This window comes from Saimiri boliviensis, chromosome 8 (genome assembly GCF_048565385.1).
Source record: "Saimiri boliviensis isolate mSaiBol1 chromosome 8, mSaiBol1.pri, whole genome shotgun sequence".
Taxonomy (NCBI): Eukaryota; Metazoa; Chordata; class Mammalia; order Primates; family Cebidae; genus Saimiri; species Saimiri boliviensis.
The window spans coordinates 106981513-106993154 of record NC_133456.1 but is presented as its reverse complement, the minus strand read 5'-3'; the positions used below and the strand labels follow the sequence as shown (position 1 = coordinate 106993154).

Genomic DNA, 11642 nt, shown 5'->3' with positions numbered 1-11642 from the left:
ATGATTAGACAAGGGAACTATACAAGGAAATGCGGCAAGATCTCATAAGGTTATCCCAAGGCCACACTCGACCCCATGACGCACACAGAGGACATCCCACTCCACGGCAGCATTCCCACCCCCGAGTGTGCTTCGCAGCATGCTGGCACCCACAGCCACCTTCTCTAGGCTGAAAGAAGAGTGACGACTCCCCCAGAGAACCGGGGCCTTCTACGAATGCTCAAAATCTAGATCTCACGTACCCAAACTCCCCAACTCATTTTCTCAAAACACCTGCACACAGAACTCTGGAGGGAGGGGGCAGAATGTAAGTTAGAAATAGCATTAAGCCATATCCCTCATCTACTGTGTTCCCTCTTTCCGTCAGGAGAGAAGTCTTCTACCTCTCCACCATCCTAAAGAAAATCAGTAAAAATCCTTTCCACCTTTACTTGTGACATTTTAAACAATTAAGAGTCAAAGGAATGAATCAATGATGGCCCGTCCTCCCACATCAGAACACGATTTCTCCTATCAATTTCTCAGGAGCGCAAACCAAGTCCACTTTTAACCATCTAAGGAATGGTATCTCCAGTCCCCTGGGGTAGGAGGTTGTGACATTTCTTATTGGACCTTTGTTTGACTTTTGCACGTAGAAAAGCATCATGACTCCTGAAGAAATGCCGATCGTTAGAGAGGACCGTGTGTATGACTCACTCACTCACAGGCCACTACCACACTAGTACGCTCCCCTTCGTGTGAGTGCAAATTAAGGAGCCCCAAGTGTTAGGAACTACAACAAAAATGCACCTGAGTTTACATAACCCACAACTTCCTTCTTGTAAATTCTTCTAACTTCAAAAATTATTGCATCATCCCAATGATCAACCTACTTCTAAACGGTTGTCTGAAGTCCTCTTTTTGTTTTGCATATTAGAGAATTCGAAAGTCCAAAAATGTTACAAGGGGAAAATAAAAGTATGTAATAACAAAAGCGTCCAGTGGCCAAATCTGTGGCTTAGTAACGATTTTTTTTTAAAAGAACATACGCACTCAACACAACTGACGACTCTCAGGGAAACTCTTCTTTTACTTTCTCAGTGTGAGGTCTTTAAGAAGCCAGCATGCATCCAGTTGTACAATCACAGCTATTCCCTGTTCCATAAACAAGAATTCCTTCCCATCACATACATCTCATGAATCTCAACACAGTTTAACTTTTTAAATATTTTTAATGAAAGACAAATATTTAAATGAAAGATTTCATTTAAAGACAAAAGTCAATCCCAAATGACTCCTAAATTCAAAAATATAGTAGTCCATGTAACTTTTTTGTCAGTCCATTCTTCCAAATAAAGTGGAAATTTACATTGTTTTTCCTGTATCTTTCTTCTCCCTTCTGTACAGGTGGTTATGTATGTGCAAGCCTATAAGAAAATGTATTTCAAAACAACTTGTCCGTATTAATCTTAGATGTAAGTGGTATACCAATATTGCAGAATTATCATGATTCAATGTATTTTAGGCTGATATGGCTGGCCAGTAATGCTCTCATTTACCACCCCACCCTCTCTCCCTCCCTCTGTCTTTCTCTTCCCCTCTCTCTCTCTCTCTCTCTCTCTCTCTCACACACACACACACACACACACACACTATGGCTGCCAAGTCATAAATTAAGCAAAGATGCCTTCATCCTTAGGGTGTGTTTGGGCGATGAGCTCATGAGTGATTTTTTTCTATATTTTTTCTATTAATTAATATATAAAATTTTCTAATGAAAAGTTTTAAACCAGAAACTACCAGAGCTAAGAAATCTCTGGACAGGCAGCCCAGACACTCTTTCAACTTAAAGCCACTTTGACAGAATTTCCAAAGTGATGTAAGGAAAACGTGGCTGGGGGAGAAAACCGATGTACTTGATAGCAAGAAATCTCAAGTTTAAGAATGTGAAGTCGAACAGGCCTCATTTCCTTTTTCTTTACGTCCTCTCAAAATCGCACCCATCCTATCAAGTAACTCTGCTCCGCTGTCACTGAGTAAAATCTTTGGGAGGAAGGAAGGGGAGGCTTGGTACCTCGCAGCAGAGAACGAGATCTTCAATTCATCCTCTCAAACCTAACTCCTCTTGCAGACTTCATACGCCGCGGACACCATCCCCTACGCAACACTAACACTTGGCCATACGCAACGGTGCCACCTCCAAGTACCTAAAGATGCCTGGAGGGAATTGTGGGAACCCAATTTTAGGACCCCTTGTGTGTGTCACACCACCACCTATGCTGGGTTCACTGGAACAGTGGAGAAAAAGAATAGGCGAAAGGGGAAAAGTTACTTGCGGACTGGAGTCAGTGTCACGGCCACCTTCGGAGCGGCGCATACCCCCGACGGCCCCGGCTTTGTCTGCCTGGCGGGGGCTGGCGTCGGGGCGCGACCCGGTCCACGCCAGGCGGCGCGGGGCGAGGGGCGCCGAGGGCGGGCATCTGGCGCACCCGGCCGGGCAGCGCACCCCGCGGCGGCGCGGAGGAGGCAACAATGAGCCGGCCGGCCGCCGGGCCCCTTCCCGCAGCGGCCCCCGCCTCGCCGGCGCCCCTCGCCCGCCCGTCCCCGCCGCGCGTCGGCCCCGAGCCCCGGCACCTCCCGGGCGCCACGCTGGGTGACCCGCGGTCCCTGCACGCCCCCCGCCCTCCCGCGCACGGGGACCCCCGCCCGCCCAGCCGCCTGCCGAGAGGGTCCCCGGGGCCGGGGTCGGGCCGGGCCGCCGCCCGCCTCCCCGCGCCCCTCTTCTTTGTGTGCAAAGTAAGTGCGGGAGGCGGCGAACCTACCTCGGCGCGCACAAAGGCGCGCGGCTCCCTCCCCGCTCGCTCTGGGCGCCCGCGGCGGCGCCCAGAGACCCGACTGCTCGGCGGCGGCCGGAGGCGGCGCGAGGGCGGCTCGAGCGGCGGCGACGGCCCAGCCCGCAAGCCCGGCTCTGGGCGGCTCTTGCTCCCCGCGGCCCAGTGCGTCCGAATTAAGTGGCGGGGCGGGGCGCGGGGGGCGGGGACGGTGCTGGAGGGGCGGGGACGTTGAGGCCACGCCCCCGCCCCGCCCCGCCCCCGCCTTCCTTCCCCGGCTCGCGCCCGTCGAGCGAAGACCGAGAGCGGTCGGGCTTCCGGGCCAGGAGGGGCGCCAGCCGGGCTCCCGCGCTCGCTCGGCCTCGGGAACGCGGGGCAGCGGGAGCTGGAAGGGAAGCGCGGCGGCCCAGGACGGCCGCCAAAGTGGGGAGGAGGCCGCGCGGGTCACGGCCGCAAAGCGCCGGCGCGCTCAGTGCCCTCTCTCGTCTCACTCCTTCGTTCCCTCGCTCGCTCTCCATCCCGCCCGCCTTCTCTCTCATTCTTCCTTCTTCTCTTTCTCTCTCCCTTAATCGCTTTCTCTCTCGTTCCTCTCTCTCTCTCCCATTCTTTTTCACTCTCCCTCATTCTCTCATTTTCTTTCATTCTCTCTCCCCCGTCTCATTCTCTCTCTCTCTCTCTCTCTGTCCGCGCCCCCTCCCCATTCTCTCACACACTCAAGTACCCGAGAGCGTCTGGCGCCCGGGTGTCCCGGCTCCTGTCCCCCGCAAGCCTGCGCTGCTCAGGGGCCGTCACCACAGAAATCCTGCCGATTCCTCTTGGAAGAAAACGCAGAATCAGGGAGGAAAAGGAGACATTTGCTGTAATTGCACAAATTTCCGGTCAAGCCAGGGCCCAAAACCCACTGACCTGGGGATTCACCCGTTTTCCTCCCCTCCCTTCATCCAAGGGTAATTGGAGATTTAAATATGCAAAAAAGAAAGGGCTTATTCTGCCTGTCCTTTGCCCTCTGATCTCCGTTTCTTCAGCTCGCTTACAAGAGCTTCTCCGGCCAGCCCTGTCTCTGAGATTACCATCTACTTGAATCACAGCAGGTAGAAAACCAGGGACTCTGGCAGTGTCTGTTTCAGTGTAGCAAAAGGGACAACAGGTTCGTGGATTTTAGATGAGAAGTTTTTTAATTGTCCTGGCAACAGATGACTAAGGCCTCATTTACTGGGAAATTTTTCTGACTAAGACAGTTTGGGTCATAGTCATACAGAGAAGTTACATCAGTTAAGGATTGTGGTAAATAAATTACTTATTCTTAAGATATCTATCACATGCCCTGCTCTAAGCCATAGCCCCCCCAGCCGTGAAAGTGCCTGGCCATCCCTGGGTCCCTGGAGCCCACTGTGGGGTGGAATCACAGCCAGAGAACTTAAAGAAGCTCCCTCCAAGCTGGGCGTGGTGGCTCACGCTTGTAATCCCAGCACTTTGGGAGGCTGAGGCGGGCGGATCACGAGGTCAAGAGATTGAGACTATCCTGGCCAACATGGTGAAACCCTGTCTCTACTAAAAATACAAAAATTAGCTGGACGTGGTTGTGCAAGCCTGTAATCCCAGCTACTCGGGAGGCCGAGTCGGGAGAATCCTTGAACCCAGGAGGCGGAGGTTTCAGTGAGCCAAGATGGCGTCACGGCACTCCAGCCTGGGCGACAGAGCAAGACTCTGTCTCCAAAAAAGAGAGAGAAAAAAAAAAAAAACTCCTTCCCAGCTCAGGAAACTGAACTGCAGGACCTGTATGCATGGTGTTCCCTGTGGTTCCTGTCCTTGAACTGTGTTTCAGTTCTTGACAATGGCGACACCAGTCACCAAACCAGAACCTAGGATCCAGCCTAAACTGTCTCCCTCCCTCCCCATGTTCGTATCAACTCCAACACCCATGAAATATGCACAATTCCTGGCTACATCCCTCCCCTCCGCTGGCATTGCCACTTTTGCCTTTGGGCTCTGTTACAATATGGTGGCAGGGGTTGCCTAAGTGGCCCCAGCCTCTGATCTAACACATGCTTTTCCTCTCAACTTTCCAGGTGCCAGTTGCTCAGTTTCCTCCTCTGCTTGAAACACGTCAGTGGATGCCTGCTGCCTGCTGCATGACCAAGTCCAAGCTCCCCAGAGTGCCCTATTTCCTAAGTGGCCCCACCTTCTTTGATGAAGACTGGGTTGAATAATGAACACAGGGCCTTGTTTTGCTCTGCCACGGCTTCCCCTCTGCCTACCAGACCTTCACCAATCCCCAAGAGCTCCTCCCTTCTCTGAGAATCAGCCTTCTCTGGAAAGCCTTTCCTGACCTGCTCACACTAAATGGATCTTTTCTGCCCCTCCCATACCTGGCATGACATTGTCATAATCGCCCGATATCATAAATATGTGCCTCTGTGAGCCCAGAGTTTGTGCTTGACATACATACATATCTTCATATCCACTTGCCTAATGTAACGTCCGGCATATGAGAAGTGTTTTGGACTAAACTGTGTACCATGTACCCCCATAATTCACATGTTGAAGCCCTAACCCCAAATGTGACTGGAGACAGGACCTAAAGAGAGGTGATTAAGGTTAAATGAGGTCATAGGGTGTGACCTAATCTCATAGGTCTGGTGGCCTTACATAAAGAGGAAGAGACACCAAATACCTCCTTCCTTGTCTCTCCCTCTCTCCTTCCCCACTGTCCCTCTCCCCACTCGCCCTTTCTCTGCCCAAACACAGAGAAGAGGCCACATGAAGACACGATGAGAAGGCAGCCAACTACAAGCCAGAAAGAGAGGCCTCACCAGAAACCAACCCTGCTGCCATCTTGATCTTGGACTTCCAGCCTTCAGAACTATGGGAAACTGAAACGCCTTGTTTAAGCCGCTCAGTCTGGGGTATTCTGTTACGGCAGCTCCATCAGATGAATAGGAGCAGCATGCATTGGATTCTAGATTCTAACCTTGGTAAACCCCAACTCAGCAGTGAGCCTGACTTCTCCACATAAAGTAGCCTGGACGAACATTTATGATACAAGGCCATGTGCAGAGTGTCTCAATGTGAGAAGTGACCACGGTCTTTTCCCTACCCCGTGAGAGAAATGGAAACAAAGGTTCGTTACATACTCTGGAGTATAAATGGCTACAGGCTCAAAGCACGATGCTACCTTTTGCACCAGGTACCATAATTTTTAACCAAAAACAAGTAAAGAGCAAATATTTACTCTGAATTTATTAATTCAAACAAAAGACAGGAGGCCAGTAGCAATATATTAAATCTGCTCTTTTAGGCTGAATATTTCATATCCCTAGGAATCTTAGTGGGATTCTAATACAGGTAAGATCAAGTACCCAATTTGGTTTGGGATGCCCGGAGCCACCGTGGGTGGATCCCAGGAAATAAGAACTTGAAGGTTATGAGCTATGGTGGTATTTCCGTTTGTTTCCACACCATCCTCCACAGTGTCTGCAACATAGCACACTGTGTGTGATAGACGTTTGTTGAATGAATAAGCCTGGTACTTCCCAGGGTTACACCAGGCAACACCAGACCCTTAGCTCAAGTCTGATATACTGTGGATTTTACATTCTGAATGCAGACAGGTCTCTGGAAAAAGTCAGGGGAATTAGTGGCCTACATAGCCTGCTGGGCTCTATTTAAGATTTTGTTCCGGGGCTGACACAGTTTATCAGGTGGCTTAGAGGGTCTTTACTGATTTGCTTTCAATACAAATACTGATTCCCTTACAGTACAAAGGGAACACTCCTCTGAATGGTTTCTGAGTCATTTAACCCATCATTGGTGATAGATTCTCAGATCTCGAATTACTGGAAAACATACATAATAATTTTCCATTTCACAGCAGCAACCTACAGGGTCACCCATACACTCTGCTATGACCTCACCCTTTTGCTTTAACATCTGAGGACCTCATAAATTCATCCCTAAGGAAAACTGAAGAAAGCAGAAATGAATATTTGGGGATATAAAACAGTACAAAGCAAATCAACTTGGAATGACATGTTGCTTTTATATCTTCTCCTTTGGTCATTCTCCTCATGCATAATCTTAAAATTGTTACTTTATACCCTAACTGCCAGGCTGAAGAGCTCCAGAGAGAGGAGAAAAACTTAATACCCTAGAGGAGGGAAATTTGTTTTGACATGTACACTCTTTTGTATCTTAAATTTTGCACTGTGTACATGGACATTCGAATCGTCGTCCATTCAAAAAGAAATAAAATATTAATTTTAAAATCCCATTTTTAAGCCATGCCCTCTGATTCTGGGTCAATTATCGATTGCTGTGTAACACATCACCTCAAAACTTTAGTGGCTTAAAATAAGAACACATGATTTGCTCGCAATACTGTGGGTTAGCAATTTGGACGTGCTCAGCTGGGAGATCTTATTTCTGCCCCTTGTGGCATTAGCTTGGCTCCGTCATGCGTTTGCAGTCAACTGGGAGGTTGGCCAGGGGCTGGCTTGCCCTGAGTGGCCTCAAAGTCCAGAAGTTGACGGCAGCTGTCAGCTCAGGCATCTCAGATCCCTTTCCATGGCCTCTCAGCGGGCTAGCTGGGACTTCCTCACATAGCAGCCTGGTCCAGGAGGGCAAAAGAAGAAGTGGTCAGGCCCCTGGAGCTCTGGCCTTACTATCATTACATATCAGTATAGCAGAATGATAGAATTCCGCTGCATTCCGCCTAAAAATGTCACAAGGTCAGCCCAAATCCAAGGTGTGGGGAAACTGACCCTCCTTGATGATAGAAGCAGTAGTCATATTGCAACAGGGCGTGCGTGCAGTAGTAGGAGAGGAAGGATTCTTGTGGCCATCCTTGCAAATAATCTGCCTCTGAATCAGACGTGAAGAACTACAGAGTGGAGGGTAAAGTAACAGGTGCTCACAATAGTCTCAAGGGAAATCTTTCTGATGATAAGACAAAAGCTCTTTGCCATTCAACGTAAGACCCACGAGAACAGATTGAATACAGTGGTACTGGCCTCATGTCCTCAATGGATAGGTCAAAGAAAAGAGTGAATTTCTGCTTCTTTGTTTTTGGTTTAAATAAAAAAAAAAAAGATGGGGACAAGAAAAAGCAAAGGCTTTGGGACTCAGTGCAACTAAGGTTGGCTGGGTTCTAAGTCAGTGTTTTAGATTACCTACTGCTGCGTAACATCTTAACATAGACTTAGTGACTTATAACACCCATATACTGGGTCATCTTTTTTTTTTAGTCCAGAAATGGCATGACTGGGGTCTCTACTGAAGGCCTCCCAAAGCCAAAATCAAGATCTCGGCAGGGCTCATAGTTCGTCTCGTCTGGAGCTCAAGGTCCTCTTCTAAGGTCGCTCAGATTGCTGGCAGAATTCAGTTCTTCGCGGTTATAGGACTGAGGACCCAGTTTCTTTGCTGGCTGTCAGCTGGGAGCCACTCTCCACTGCTAAAGGCTGCCCAGAAACCTCATCCTGTGGCCCTCGCCATCTTCCAGTCAGCAGTGTCTCAACAAAGCCTTCTATGCTTCCAATCTCTGACTCAACCATCTTGGACTCTAGGCTCAGATTTAAAGTGCTCATGTGATTAGATCAGGCATACCCAGATCATCTTCCTATCTTGATAGGCAACTGACTGGAGACCTTCCTCACTTCGGCAATCCCTAGATTAGTGTATGACTGAGTATCCGGAGAAGATGTGTGTACACCAGGGGCCAGAATTGTGGAGGCTATCTTAGAATTCTGCGATAGATGTAAGGATAGGCAGACAGATGCTCTTCAATATAAACACGGAATGTGAGAGTGGACAGAAAGAAGGTAGACGCCTTGGAGAGGCATCACATGCGGCGCTCAGCAGTAAACCAGGAATTCCTAAGAAGGAATTAATACTTATTGAGTGTTAAGTGAGCTCCCACGGAGTTCAATGGTTACTAAGTCTTCATTGAACCCTGATGACCTGAATACTGAAAAAAATAGGGAAAGGAAAACAAAGTGAGGAATATAGGCATCCTAATCATATCACTTAAACAGCATAATCATGTGAATATAATAGTATTTCCTTTATTTTGCTTAACTAGTTTGCACAATTTGTTGCATAACATTAACGCAATGTTCCATAACCCAGGAAGATAATGCTTTTCAATAAGGAGACATAGAGAACTCATTTGCTGAAAATTTTTGTGAAAAGCTGTGTGGTTTGCCAAGCAAATATAGCACGTGAGCACCTTTTTAAATTAATAGTATTTAGCAAGGATCAAAATGATATGCCCAAATCTGAAAGAATGTGCTAGACACCAGATGATAAGCTGTTTCATTAAAAGAGCCTCCATGCATGTGCATTTGTGAGCACAGGAATGGAATTACTTCATTAAATATGCTAACAGCACCAATAGTAACGATGAATATTGTCCCCTGCGGTAGTTACCCGCTACAAAAGCATTTTGCAAGCTCCAAAACAGAGCTGTATTTCATAATGTAACTGAGTACTTTGCTAATTCTAGAGAGTTTAAAAATTCAGGAGAGTTTTAATTTCCAAACATTTAATATATGTATTGCCTAAAATACTTAATTTCATTTTTAAAGAACACTTGCTTTTCATTCTTCACGATTTTAAAATCAAAGGGACTCTATGAAATGGTGGCTCTAATTTGTAACTGAACATCACTAAGAATCAGGAGAAACAGCTGTTACTCACATAAACAACTACTGAATGTTGCAAAGATCTGCATTTGACGTCTTTTTTTTTTTCTTTACATGAATCCAAAACCAGAAAAAAGGATTTCCTGAGCGTCTTCCTGTGTATTAAAACTAAAATCTCTAAAAAGCAAAGAGAGGGGGGAAAATCCTTAAGTGCTCATCCTGTCAAAAATATTAAGATACCTTAATGATAGATATTAGTGAGTAAACAAATCATCTCTGCATTTAAGCAATATAAAGGTAATTCCCGTAAATTTTCTAATTCAACTAACACATAATACAAATGGCCAAATTTCTGTGAACATTCTACAATTCGCTCCAACTTTTTCTTCTTCTTTCTGATATTCACTCTAGATACACACATTTCCATTGGCAGGAAGCATCCTTTGGAATGCTTATATTAGTAATAACTAGTTGAATGCCAGTTATACATATATTCACCTAACTTCTATTGATTGTAATAAAGTAACTATTGATTGTAATAAAATAAGTTCCATGAACTTATTTTGTTCATGGAAGAATGGAAGGGAGGCTAGGCTAGGACTAAAGAGACCTTCCTGGTGACCTTGGATAAGAAACTTATCCAAAGCTTCAGTTTCCTCTGGATTTAACAGTAAATGAATTCGTAGTTATTTCTATAGTCCAGAAATGCCATGGCTGGATTCTGAGGCAGGGCTCCAAGTGCATCTTGTCTGCAGCTCAAGGTCCTCTTCTATGCTCATTCGTGTATAAATAGATATAAAAATATCTATGTGTATATTTTTCCTTGCTAGTTATTAGTTGGGAGTCATTCTCAGTCCCTAAATACATGTATTTATATATTTATAATCTCATACATATAAAACATTTATATATGTGTGTGTATGTGTACGTGTGTGTGAGTATATATATATATATATATATACGTGTTTTATATATAGGTTCTTATACATAGAAAAAGTTCAGCTTTAGTTATGTTGCTGCCCAGACTTGGCTTACGTGGGGGCTGTGTGATCCCCTGCAAGCTTAGAAGTAAAGTCCAAACTGCAGCTCATGTGAAATTGTGCCAGAAAAGGTTTGCTTATTAACTCTGCTAAGAGAAGTGTGCCACCCACACTTTTGAACTGCTAATGATTACTGGACTTTTAAAACTGCTTTTCAAGTGATAACATTCTTCTATTCCATCAAACTTAACATGAACTAAAATTCTAATGAATGTTAGTGTTAGTTGGATGCTGCTCGTTTTAATAAAAATTTGACCTTTATAAGGACAAAGAGAACAAATGAATGACGAAAGGACAGAGTCCTTCTTGGGCAGCTGAATGCAGATTCCGGAGAGGTTTTGCAGTTCTCTTCATTCATCTCATGGTTGCCATCAGCACTCAGAACAACCTGCCTCATCCTTACCCTGTCCAAGATTCCAGCTCGTTCTGGTGGCCTCCCTTTTCTAAATCAACAGCTGACATGACACGTGTCACAAGAAACCATACTTTCACAGGCACCTGCTTTTCTCAGCTCATTTCTCTTTGCGACAACTGCTTCAGCCATTTGCTGTCATTTGGATCACTTCATACACAATTATATGGGTAAAAGAAAGAAATACAAAAATATGATAGAATGATCTTTGTCTTTGACAGACTAGAGAAAGTCACAGACCTTTGTCCAAAATGATCAGTGACGGACAGGCTGAGACACAAAAATGCACAGAGAAAGAACAAGGAAAAAGAGATGGGGAATAAAAATGTAGACATAACTGTAGATACCCCAAAACTAAAAAGAGCATACAAAAATACTATAAGTGACTTTGTCTGGAAATGTAGATGAAATAAAAATTCCTAGAAAAATACAACTCACTGCAAGTGACTCAGGATGAAACAGGTAAACTGGAAAGTCTCATAAACTTTCATTCATTCATTCACTCATCCGTTCATTTATTTTGAGATGGAGTCTCGCTCTTTCGCTCAGGCTGGAGTGCAGTGGCTCGATCTCTGCTCAGTGCAACCTCCACCTCCTAGATTCAAGCAATTTTCCTGCCTCAGCCCCCCGCCCTAGTAACTAGGATTATAGGCGTGCACCACCACGGCCAGCTAATTTTTGAATTTTTTGGAGAGATGGGGTTTCACCATCTTGGCAAGGCTGGTCTTGAACTCCTGACCTC

General features: G+C 46.0%; 1 protein-coding gene across 4 annotated transcripts in view; it reads right to left on the bottom strand.

The window, feature by feature from the left end:
* The window catches only part of FAM107B (family with sequence similarity 107 member B), a 278237-nt gene that overhangs the window by 83624 nt on the left and 182971 nt on the right, over positions 1 to 11642 (bottom strand). Inside the window, exon 1 of one of the 4 annotated variants that reach the window (XM_074405006.1) lies at positions 3532 to 3549. The exons of 2 other annotated variants lie outside the window; for them this stretch is intronic. The gene's annotated coding sequence lies outside the window, so the exon portion shown is untranslated. Of the gene's footprint in view, positions 1 to 2801; positions 2965 to 3531; positions 3550 to 11642 lie in introns of those variants that run through there. One more of the 4 variants, XM_039478778.2, reaches the window with a different exon arrangement.